Source organism: Rhinoraja longicauda, chromosome 34, assembly GCF_053455715.1.
Source record: "Rhinoraja longicauda isolate Sanriku21f chromosome 34, sRhiLon1.1, whole genome shotgun sequence".
NCBI classification, from domain to species: domain Eukaryota; kingdom Metazoa; phylum Chordata; class Chondrichthyes; order Rajiformes; family Arhynchobatidae; genus Rhinoraja; species Rhinoraja longicauda.
The window spans coordinates 8,599,605-8,612,104 of NC_135986.1; the positions used below are offsets into that span (position 1 = coordinate 8,599,605).

Sequence of the window (12,500 nt, forward strand, 5' to 3'; positions counted from 1 at the left end):
AAATTCACAACCGTCTGCGTGAAAAAGTTCCTTCTCACCTCAGTTGTAAATGGCCTCCCCTTTATTCTATATGTGGCGCGGCGGTAGAGTTGCCGCCTTACAGCGAATGCAGCGCCGGAGACCCGGGTTCCATCCCGACTACGGGCGCCGTCTGTACGGAGTTTGTACGTTCTCCCCGTGACCTGCGTGGGTTTTCTCCGAGATCTTCGGTTTCCTCCCACACTCCAAAGACGTGCAGGTTTGTAGGTTAATCGGCTGGGTAAATGTAAAAACTGTCCCTAGTGGGTGTGGGATAGTGTTAGTGTGCGGGGATCGCTGGGCGGCACAGACCCGGTGGGCCGAAGGGCCTGTTTCCGTGCTGTATCTCTAAATTAAAATAAAACATGATGCTAAGACCATCTCTTATTTACCTGCGCATAATCCATACCCCAACATTCCCTGCGTTTCCAAGTGCCTATCTTTTTGTCTTTAGTTTAGAGATACAGCACGGAAACAGGCCCTTCGGCCCACCGAGTCCGTGCCGACCAGCGATCCCCGCACACTAACACTATCCTACACGCACCGGGGACAATTTACAATCTTTACTGAAGCCAATTATCTTACAAACCCGCACGTCTTTGGAGTGTGGGAGGAAACCGGAGCGCCCGGAGAAAACCCCACGCGGGTCACGGGGAGAACGTGCAAACCCCGTACAGACGGCGCCCGTAGTCGGGATGGAACCCGGCTCTCTGGCGCTGTGAGGTGGCAACTCTACCCGCCGCTCCACCCTAAACAATAGACATAAAATGCTGGAGTAACTCAGCGGGTCAGGCAGCCTCTATCAAATCTGTCTCCACCACCAGCACTTTGTGTCTGTATGTTGTTGGGGGGTGATTTTATTCAGAAGGTGTGTCAGCACCACCCTCTGCTGTCCACGGCTGGAACTGCGCCCTCACGCCCTTGGTTAAGGGATCAACTATTCTCTTACTTACATATACAGTTCAGGGGAAATACAACACTTTTGAAAAGATCTGTGACATTTCTGGAGGGGAATGATTTTACAGAGGCCTTGTAGTGAACGGCTGACTGTCTTTATTTTCATTGTGATTATCGTCTGGTTGGGTTATTAAAGGTGGGTGCAGTTTATATATAAATATATATATATAGATATGTATATCATATCATATCATATATATACAGCCGGAAACAGGCCTTTTCGGCCCTCCAAGTCCGTGCCGCCCAGCGATCCCCGCACATTAACATTATCCTACACCCACTAGGGACAATTTTTACATTTACCCAGCCAATTAACCTACATACCTGTACGTCTTTGGAGTGTGGGAGGAAACCGAAGATCTCGGAGAAAACCCACGCAGGTCACGGGGAGAACGTACAAACTCCTTACAGTGCAGCACCCGTAGTCAGGATCGAACCTGAGTCTCCGGCGCTGCATTCGCTGTAAAGCAGCAACTCTACCGCTGCGCTACCGTGCCGCCTATGTGTGTGTGTGTGTGTGTATGTATATATGTATGTGTGTATGTATGTGTATATATGTATGTGTGTATGCGTGTGTGTATGTATATATATATATATATGTGTGTGTGTATGTATATATATATGTGTGTGTGTGTGTGTGTGTATGTATGTGTATGTATGTGTATATATGTATGTGTGTATGCGTGTGTGTATGTATATATATATATGTGTGTGTGTGTGTATGTATATATATATATGTGTGTGTGTGTGTGTATGTATGTATGTGTATATATGTATGTGTGTATGCGTGTGTGTATGTATATATATATGTGTGTGTGTGTGTATGTATATATATATATGTGTGTGTGTGTGTATGTATGTATGTGTATGTATGTGTATATATGTATGTGTGTATGCGTGTGTGTATGTATATATATATATGTGTGTGTGTATGTATATATATATATGTGTGTGTGTGTATGTATGTATATATGTATGTGTGTATGTATGTGTATATATGTATGTGTGTATGCGTGTGTGTATGTATATATATATACATGTATGTGTGTGTGTATGTATATATATGCATAGATATATATACATGTATGTGTGCATGTATGTATGTATGTATATATATGTATATACGTGTATGTGTGTAAGCTTTCAAGAGAGGGCTAGATAGAGCTCTTAATGATAGCGGAGTCAGGGGGTATGGGGAGAAGGCAGGAACGGGGTACTGATTGAGAATGATCAGCCATGATCACATTGAATGGCGGTGCTGGCTCGAAGGGCCGAATGGCCTCCTCCTGCACCTATTGTCTATTGTCTATTGCTCCTGCTTTCTCCCCACATCCCTTGATACCGTTAGCCCTCAGAGCTAAATCTAACTCCCTCTTGAAAACATCCAGTGAATCGGCCTCCACTGCCCTCTGTGTCAGAGAATTCCACAGATTCACAACTCTCTGGGTGAAAAAGTTTTTCCTCATCTCAGTCCTAAATGGCCTACCCCTTATTCTTAAACTGTGTGGCCCCTGGTTCTGGACTCCAGAATTTGAAGATGAGGTCTCTCTATGAGGGAGTCCTCCCCCTTTACTCGAAGAATATTGCTGTGGTGTGTAACGAGGCCTGGCCAAGGTGGCCACTCGCTGATCATGGCTGATCGTCCACAATCAGTAACCCGTGCCTGCCTTCTCCCCATATCCCTTGATTCCACCAGCCCCTAGAGCTCTATCTAACTCTCTTTTAAATTCATCCAGTGAATTGGCCTCCACTGCCCTCTGTGGCAGAGAATTCCACAAATTCACAACTCTCTGGGTGAAAAAAATATTTTCTCACTTCAGTTTTAAATGGCCTCCCCTTTATTCTTAGACTGTGTGTGTGTGGGGGCCCTGGTTCTGGACTCCCCCCAACATTGGGAACATTTTTCATTTCAAGTTTAAAGACGCAGCCTGGAAGCAGGCCCTTCGGCCCACCGAAGATGGACACAAAATGCTGGAGTAACTCAGCGGGACGGGCGTCGTCTCTGGAGAGAAGGGATGGGTGACGTTTCGGGTCGAGACCCTTCTTCTCTCCCGAAACGTCACCCATTCCTTCTCTCCCGAGACGCTGCCTGTCCCGCTGAGTTACTCCAGTTTTTTCGTGTGTCTATCTTCGGCTTAAACCAGCATCTGTAGTTCCTTCCTACACCATCGGCCTACCAAGTCTCGATAGATAGACAATAGACAATAGACAATAGACAATAGGTGCAGGAGGAGGCCATTCAGCCCTTCGAGCCTGTACGCACCGCCATTCAATGCGATCATGGCTGATCACTCTCAATCAGTACCCCGTTCCTGCCTTCTCCCCATACCCCCTCACTCCGCTATCCTTAAGAGCTATATCCAGCTCTCTCTTGAAAGCATCCAACGAACTGGCCTCCACTGCCCTCTGAGGCAGAGAATTCCACACCTTCACCACTCTCTGACTGAAAAAGTTCTTCCTCATCTCCGTTCTAAATGGCCTACCCCTTATTCTTAAACTGTGGCCCCTTGTTCTGGACTCCCCCAACATTGGGAACATGTTTCCTGCCTCTAATGTGTCCAATCCCCTAATTATCTTATATGTTTCAATAAGATCCCCCCTCATCCTTTTAAATTCCAGTGTATACAAGCCCAATCGCTCCAGCCTTTCAACATACGACAGTCCCGCCATTCCGTGAATTAACCTAGTGAACCTACGCTGCACGCCCTCCATAGCAAGAATATCCTTCCTCAAATTTGGAGACCAAAACTGCACACAGTACTCCAGGTGCGGTCTCACTAGGGCCCTGTACAACTGCAGAAGGACCTCTTTGCGCCTATACTCAACTCCACTTGTTATGATAGGGTAGAAATATCTAAGATTAGAGGGCATAGCTTTAAGAGGAGAGGGGCAAAGTTTAAAGGAGATGTACGGGCCAGGTGGGGGCCTGGAACGCGCTGCCAGTGGTGGTGGTGGAGGCAGATTTGATAGTGACGTTTAAGAGGCTTGTAGATGGGAGATGCTGCCTGACCCGCTGAGTTACTCCAGCATTTTATGTCTATTGTTTAGGGTGGAGCAGCGGTAGAGTTGCCACCTCACAGCGCCAGAGACCCGGGTTCCATCCCGACTACGGGCGCCGTCTGTGCGGAGTTTGTACGCTCTCCCCGTGACCCGCGTGGGTTTTCTCCGGGCGCTCCGGTTTCCTCCCACACTCCAAAGACGTGCGGGTTTGTAAGATAATTGGCTTCAGTAAAGATTGTAAATTGTCCTTAGTGTGTGCAGGATAGTGTCTCCATGAGTGGCGGTGCTGGCACGAAGGGCCGAATGGCCTCCTCCTGCACCTATTTTCAAAATTAAATTTCAAAAACTAAAACTGGACTAAGAGGTGGGGATGGGGGAGGCTGTGAGATGTCACAGGTACTTCTGTTCCAATGCTGTTAAGGACAGGGTGTGTGGGATACAGTTTGTATTTCACGTGTTCTCCAGGAAACAAACCTTCCCTTCCTCGGGCGAGAAGATTCGACAGGAAGCAGCGTGGGCCCAGTTAACCGACCCACGAAACGAGAGGGGAGGGAGGGGGTGGTTTCTGCAGTTGTACAGGGCCCTAGTGAAACCTGGAGTACTGTGTGCAGTTGTACAGGGCCCTAGTGAGACCGCACCTGGAGTACTGTGTGCAGTTGTACAGGGCCCTAGTGAGACCGCACCTGGAGTACTGTGTGCAGTTGTACAGGGCCCCAGTGAGACCGCACCTGGAGTACTGTGTGCAGTTGTACAGGGCCCTAGTGAGACCGCACCTGGAGTACTGTGTGCAGTTGTACAGGGCCCTAGTGAGACCGCACCTGGAGTACTGTGTGCAGTTGTACAGGGCCCTAGTGAGACCGCACCTGGAGTACTGTGTGCAGTTGTACAGGGCCCTAGTGAGACCGCACCTGGAGTACTGTGTGCAGTTTTAGTCTTCAAATTTGAGGAAGGATATTCTTGCTCTTGAGGGCGTGCAGCGTAGGTTTACTAGGTTAATTCCCGGAATGGCGGGACTGTCGTATGTTGAAAGACTGGAGCGACTGGGCTTGTATACGCTGGAATTTAGAAGGATGAGAGGGGATCTTATCGAAACGTATTAGATTATTAAGAGGTTGGACACGTTAGAGGCAGGAAACATGTTCCCAATGTTGGGGGAGTCCAGAACCAGGGGCCACACAGTTTAAGAATAAGGGGTAGGCCATTTAGGACTGAGATGAGGAAAAACTTTGGAATTCTCTGCCTCAGAAGGCAGTGGAGGCCAATTCTCTGAATGCACTCAAGAGAGAGCTAGATAGAGCTCTTAAGGATAGCGGAGTCAGGGGGTATGGGGAGAAGGCAGGAACGGGGTACTGATTGAGAATGATCAGCCATGATCACATTGAATGGTGGTGCTGGTTCGAAGGGTCGAATGGCCTCCTCCTGCACCTATTGTCTATTGTCTATTGTCTATTAATGGGGATAGGAGGGAGAGATAGATCAGCCACGATTGAATGGAGGAGTAGAATTGATGGGCCGAATGGCCCAAATCTGCTCCTATCACTTATGATCTGACGATCGTATGAAACCAGCAGGACAGGCAACATCTCTGAAGACAAGGAGTGTCAGAGAATCCTAGAGTGAAACAGCGTGGAAACAGGCCCTTCGGCCCAACTTGCCCACACCGGCCAACATGCCCCATCTACACTAGTCCCACCTGCCCACACCGGCCAACATGTCCCATCTACACGAGTCCCACCTGCCCGCGTTTGGCCCATAACCCTCCAAACATGTCCTATCCATGTACCTGTCCAAATGTTTCTTAAATGTTGGGATAGTCCCAGCCTCAACTACCTCCTCCGGCAGCTCGTTCCATACGCCCACCACCCTCTGTGTGGAAAAGTTACCCCTCAGATTCCTATTAAATCTTTCCCCCTTCACCTTGAACCCATGTCCTCTGGTCCTCGATTCCCCTACTCTGGGCAAGAGACTCTGTGCGTCTACCCGATCTATTCCTCTCATGATTTTGTACACCTCTATAAGATCGCCCCTCATCCTCCTGCGCTCCAAGGAATAGAGTCCCAGCCTGCTCAACCTCTCCCTGTAGCTCAGGCCCTCGAGTCCTGGCAACATCCTCGTAAAATGCCCAAATAATTAGACAATTGGGCTAGCACTTTATTAGACTTCTTTAGGCTTCAGAGATACAGTGCGGAAACAGGCCCTTCGGCCCACCGAGTCCGCGCCGACCAGCGATCCCTGCGCATTAACACACTATCCTACACACACTAGGGACAATTTTTACATTTACCCAGTCAATTAACCTACAAACCTGCACGTCTTTGGAGTGTGGGAGGAAACCGAAGATCTCGGAGAAAACCCACGCAGGTCACGGGGAGAACGTACAAACTCCGTACAGACGGCGCCCGTAGTCAGGATGGAACCTGAGTCTCCGGCGCTGCATTCGCCGTAAGGCAGCAACTCTACCGCTGTGCCACCGTGCCACCCTAGGCTTGTATACGCTGGAATTTAGAAGGATGAGAGGGGATCTTATCGAAACATAAAAGATTATTAAGGGGTTGGACACGTTAGAGGCAGGAAACATGTTCCCAATTGATTTATTCACAAAATGCTGGAGTAACTCAGCAGGTCAGGCAGCATCTTAGGAGAGAAGGAATGGGTGACGTTTCGGGTCGAGACCCTTCTTCAGACTGATGTCGGGGGTGGGACAAAGGAAGGATATAGGTGGAGACAGGAAGACAGAGGGAGATCTGGGAAGGAGGAGGGGAAGAGAGGGACAGAGGAACTATCTAAAGTTGGAGAAGTCGATGTTCGTACCATCGGGCTGCAAGCTGCCCAGGCGAAATATGAGGTGCTGCTCCTCCAATTTCCGGTGGGCCTCACTATGGCACTGGAGGAGGCCCATGACAGAAAGGTCAGACTGGGAATGGGAGGGGGAGTTGAAGTGCTCAGCCACCGGGAGATCAGTTGCGTTAATGCGGACCGAGCGCAGGTGTTCAGCGAAGCGATCGCCGAGCCTGCGCTTGGTTTCGCCGATATAAATAAGTTGACATCTAGAGCAGCGGATGCAATAGATGAGGTTGGAGGAGGTGCAGGTGAACCTCTGTCTCACCTGGAAAGACTGTTTGGGTCCTTGGATGGAGTCGAGGGGGGAGGTAAAGGGACAGGTGTTGCATCTCGTGCGGTTGCAGGGGAAAGTGCCCGGGGATGGGGTGGTTTGGGTAGGAAGGGACGAGTGGACCAGGGAGTTACGGAGGGAACGGTCCCTGCGGAACGCAGAAAGGGGAGGGGATGGGAAGATGTGGCCAGTGGTGGGGTCCCGTTGTAGGTGACGGAAATGTTGGAGGATGATATGTTGGATCCGCTGGCTGGTGGGGTGGAAGGTGAGGACGAGGGGGATCCTGTCCTTGTTACGAGTGGGGGGAGGGGGAGCAAGAGCGGAGCTGCGGGATGTAGAAGAGACCCTAGTGAGAGCCTCATCTATAATGGAGGAGGGGAAGCCCCGTTTTCTGAAGAACGAGGACATCTCGGAAGCCCTAGTGTGAAACACCTCATCCCGGGCGCAGATGCGGCGTAGACGGAGGAATTGGGAGTAGGGGATAGACTTTTTGCAAGCAACATGTTCCCAATGTTGGGGGAGCTGTAGATTAGTGTAATGGTCTCACTCATGTTGTGTGTCACGCTTTTGTGGTTATGCCCCATTAGCTTTTGAGTGACCACTGCTTGCGAGATTCGGGTTAGTGTAAGTGGAACGTGGAGGCGTGAGATCGTGCTTGCTATGTAGTTAATAAAGCCTTTGGATCGTTATCCAGGTGTAAGGCTTCTGTTATTATACGGTCACCACGACATGGTGTCAGAAGTGGGATTCGAAACCCACGCCTTCAATTGGACCCCAACCCCTCCCCCCTTCCCTCCACCCCCCCTCCCTCCCTAGGAAATAGATTTATACTTTAAAATGTGAATAATTTTTAAAAATATAACACCGATTTCAACAGGCACAGAAGTGTGGAAATTCACACCTCCAGATTCAGGGACAGTCTCTTCCCGGCTGTTATCAGGCAACTGAACCATCCCACCACAACCAGAGAGCAGTGCTGAACTACTATCTACCTCATTGGTGACCCTCGGACTATCCTCGATCGGACTTTGCTGGCTTTCCCTTGCACTAAACGTTATTCCCTTATTGTGTGTTTGTACACTGTGGACGGCTCGATTGTAATCGTGTCTTGTCTTTCTGCTGACTGGTTAGCGCGCAACAGAAGCTTTTCACTGTACCTCGGTACACGTGACAATATACAGCGTCCGGGCCTACAGTGTCTGGCCCTACAGTGTCTGGGCCTACAGCGTCCGGGCCTATAGCATCTGGGCCTGCAGCGTACGGGTCTACAGCGTACAGGTCTACAGCGTCCGGGCCTACAGTGTCCGGGCCTACAGTGTCCGGGCTTACAGTGTCTGGGCCTACAGTGTCCGGGCCTACAGTGTCCGGGCCTATAGCATCTGGGCCTACAGTGTCCGGGCCTACAGTGTCCGGGCCTACAGTGTCCGGGCCTACAGTGTCCGGGCCTACAGCGTCCGGGCCTACAGTGTCCGGGCCCACAGTGTCCGGGCCTACAGTGTCCGGGCCTATAGCATCTGGGCCTACAGTGTCCGGGCTTACAGTGTCTGGGCCTACAGCGTCCAGGCCTACAGCATCTGGGCCTACAGTGTCAGGGTCTACAGTGTCCGGGCCTACAGTGTCCAGGTCTACAGTGTCCGGGCCTACAGCATCTGGGCCTACAGTGTACGAGCCTAAAGTGTCCGGGCCTACAGTGTCCGGGCCTACAGTGTCTGGGCCTACAGTGTCTGGGCCTACAGTGTCTGGGCCTACAGCGTCCGGGCCTACAGCATCTGGGCCTACAGTGTCAGGGTCTACAGTGTCCGGGCCTACAGTGTCCGGGCCTATAGTGTCCGGGTCTACAGTGTCCGGGCCTACAGTGTCCGGGCCTACAGTCCGGGCCTACAGCGTCTGGGCCTACAGTGTCCGGGCCTACAGTGTCCGGGCCTACAGTGTCTGGGCCTACAGCGTCCGGGCCTACAGTGTCCGGGCCTACAGTGTCCGGGCCTACAGTGTCCGGGCCTACAGCATCCGGGCCTACAGTGTCTGGGCCTACAGCGTCTGGGCCTACAGTGTCTGGGCCTACAGCGTCTGGGCCTACAGTGTCTGGGCATACAGTGTCCGGGCCTACAGTGTCTGGGCCTACAGTGTCTGGGCCTACAGTGTCTGGGCCTACAGTGTCTGGGCCTACAGCGTCTGGGCCTACAGTGTCTGGGCCTACAGCGTCTGGGCCTACAGCGTCTGGGCCCACACTGTCCGGGCCTAATACGGGACAAGGGCGGTCCCGTACGTGACAAACCAATTTAGCCCAAAATACGGGATGTCCCGGCTAATACGGGACAGTTGGCAACACTAGATAAGACAGAGCTAGTGTGAACGGGCTATCGATCAGGCCTTAACTGTACGCTTTACACAAGATGGCGCCCTTGTACCATATGGCCACAGTAAGGGGGACTGACATCTGATGAAAGAATGGGTCGACTGGGCTTGTATTCACTGGAGTTTAGAAGGATGAGAGGGGATCTTGTAGAGACATATACAATTCTTAAAGGATTGGACAGGCTAGATGCAGGAAAAATGTTCCCCATGTTGGGGGGAGTCCAGAACCAGGGGGGTCACACAGTTTAAGAATAAGGGGTTCGGCCATTTAGGACTGAGATGAGGAAACACTTTTTCAGTCAGAGTTGTGAATCTGTGGAATTCTCTGCCACAGAAGTCAGTGGAGGCCAATTCACTGGATGTTTTCAAAGAGATAATTAGATTTAGCTCTTGGGGCTAACGGAATCAAGGGATGTGGGGAGAAAGCAGGAACGGGGGAACTGATTGTGGATGATCAGCCATGATCATATTCAATGGCGGTGCGTACAGGCTCGAAGGGCCGAATGGCCTCCTCCTGCACCTACTATGTTTCTATGATATGTCTGCAGCTTTGCAGCCCCTATAACTAAATGGAATCACTGCCATAGAGAGTCGTAGAGCCACACAGTGTGGAAACAGGCCCTTCGGCCCAACTTGGCCACACTGGCCAACATGCCCCATCTACACTAGTCCCACCTGCCCGCGTTTGGCCCGTATCTCTCCAAACCCGTCCTATCCATGTGCCTGTCCAAATGCCTCTTAAATGTTGTGATTGGGCGCAGCGGGTAGAGCTGCTGCCTCACAGCGCCGGAGACCCGGGTTCGATCCTAACCACGGGCGCTGCCTGTACGGAGTTTGCACGTTCTCCCCCGTGACCTGCGTGGGTTTTCTCCGGGTGCTCCGGATTCCTCCCACACTCCAAAGACGTGCGGGTTTGTAGGTTAATTGGCTCCGGTTTAAAATATTGTAAATGGTGTGTGTGTAGGATAGTGTTAGTGTGCGGGGATCACGATAGTCGGCACGGACTCGGTGGGCCGAAGGGCCTGTTTCCGCGCTGTACCTCTGAAGTCTAAAGAAGTCTAATAAAGTGCTGGCCCAACTGTCTGATTATTTGGGCATTTTACGAGGATGTTGCCAGGACTCAAGGGGCCTGAGCTCCAGGGAGAGGTTGAGCAGGCTGGGTCTCTATTCCTTGGAGCGCAGGAGGATGAGGGGAGATCTTATAGAGGTGTACAAAATCACGAGAGGAATTGATCGGGTAGACGCACAGAGTCTCTTGCCCAGAGTAGGGGAATCGAGGACCAGAGGACATAGGTTCAAGGTGAAAGGGGAAAGATTTAATAGGAATCCGAGGGGTAGCTTTTCCACACAGAGGGTGGTGGGTGTATGGAACGAGCTGCCGGAGGAGGTAGTTGAGGCTGGGACTATCCCAACGTTTAAGAAACATTTGGACAGGTACATGGATAGGACAGGTTTGGAGGGATATGGACCAAACGCAGGCAGGTGGGACTAGTGTAGATGGGACATGTTGGTCGGTGTGGGCAAGTTGGGCCGAAGGGCCTGTTTCCGCGTTGTTTCACTCTAGGATTCTCTGACACTCCTTGTCTTCAGAGATGTTGCCTGTCCTGCTGGTTTCATACGATCGTAAGATCATAAGTGATAGGAGCAGATTTGGGCCATTCGGCCCATCAATTCTACTCCATTCAATTGTGGCTGATCTATCTCTCCCTCCTATCCCCATTAATAGACAATAGACAATAGGTGCAGGAGTAGGCCATTCGGCCCTTCGAGCCTGTACGCACCACCATTCAATGTGATCATGGCTGATCATTCTCAATCAGTACCCCGTTCCTGCCTTCTCCCCATACCCCCTGACTCCGCTATCCTTAAGAGCTCTATCTAGCTCTCTCTTGAATGCATTCAGAGAATCGGCCTCCGCTGCCTTCTGAGGCAGAGAATTCCACAGATTCACAACTCTCTGACTGAAAAAGTTTTTCCTCATCTCCGTTCTAAATGGCCTACCCCTTATTCTTAAACTGTGTGGCCCCTGGTTCTGGACTCCCCCAACATTGGGAACATGTTTCCTGCCTCTAGCATGTCCAACCCCTTAATAATCTTATACGTTTCGATAAGATCCCCTCTCATCCTTCTAAATTCCAGTGTATACAAGCCTAGTCGCTCCAGTCTTTCAACATACGACAGTCCCGCCATTCCGGGAATTAACCTGGTGAACCTACGCTGCACGCCCTCAATAGCAAGAATATCCTTCCTCAAATTTGGAGACCAAAACTGCACACAGTACTCCAGGTGCGGTCTCACTAGGGCCCTGTACAACTGCACACAGTACTCCAGGTGCGGTCTCACTAGGGCCCTGTACAACTGCACACAGTACTCCAGGTGCGGTCTCACTAGGGCCCTGTACAACTGCAGAAGGACCTCTTTGCTCCTATACTCAACTCCTCTTGTTATGAAGGCCAACATTCCATTGGCTTTCTGCTGTACCTGCGTGTTCCTGCCTTCTCCCCATAATCCCTGACACACCCGTGGTTACTCCAGCATTTTGTGCGTATCTTCGGCGTACACCAGTTCCTTCCCACTCAACTGTGTTTCTCGTGTGTGGAGGAGACCAAGACAGGGCTGGGCGATCGTTTCGCTGAACACCTCCGCTCGGTCTGCCTTGCCCAACGCGGTCTCCCGGCTGCCAAACACTTCAACTCCCCCCTCCCACTCCCACACTGACCTTTCTGTCCTGGGCCTCCTACACTGTCAAGGGCCTGTCCGACTAGATGTAGGCTTGTATTCACTGTAGTTTAGATGTAGGGTTGTATTCACTGGAGTTTAGATGTAGGCTTGTATTCACTGGAGTTTAGATGTAGGCTTGTATTCACTGGAGTTTAGATGTAGGCTTCTATTCACTGGAGCTTAGTAGGCTTGTATTCACTGGAGTTTAGATGTAGGCTTGTATTCACTGGAGTTTAGATGTAGGCTTGTATTCACTGGAGTTTAGATGTAGGCTTGTATTCACTGGAGTTTAGATGTAGGCTTGTATTCACTGGAGCTTAGTAGGCTTGTATTCACT

At 50.9% G+C, this 12,500-nt stretch overlaps 1 pseudogene; it reads right to left on the bottom strand.

Annotated features, from left to right (window-relative positions):
• Nucleotides 1-12,500, bottom strand: part of LOC144609330 (putative G-protein coupled receptor 139) — a 23,486-nt pseudogene that overhangs the window by 7,403 nt on the left and 3,583 nt on the right.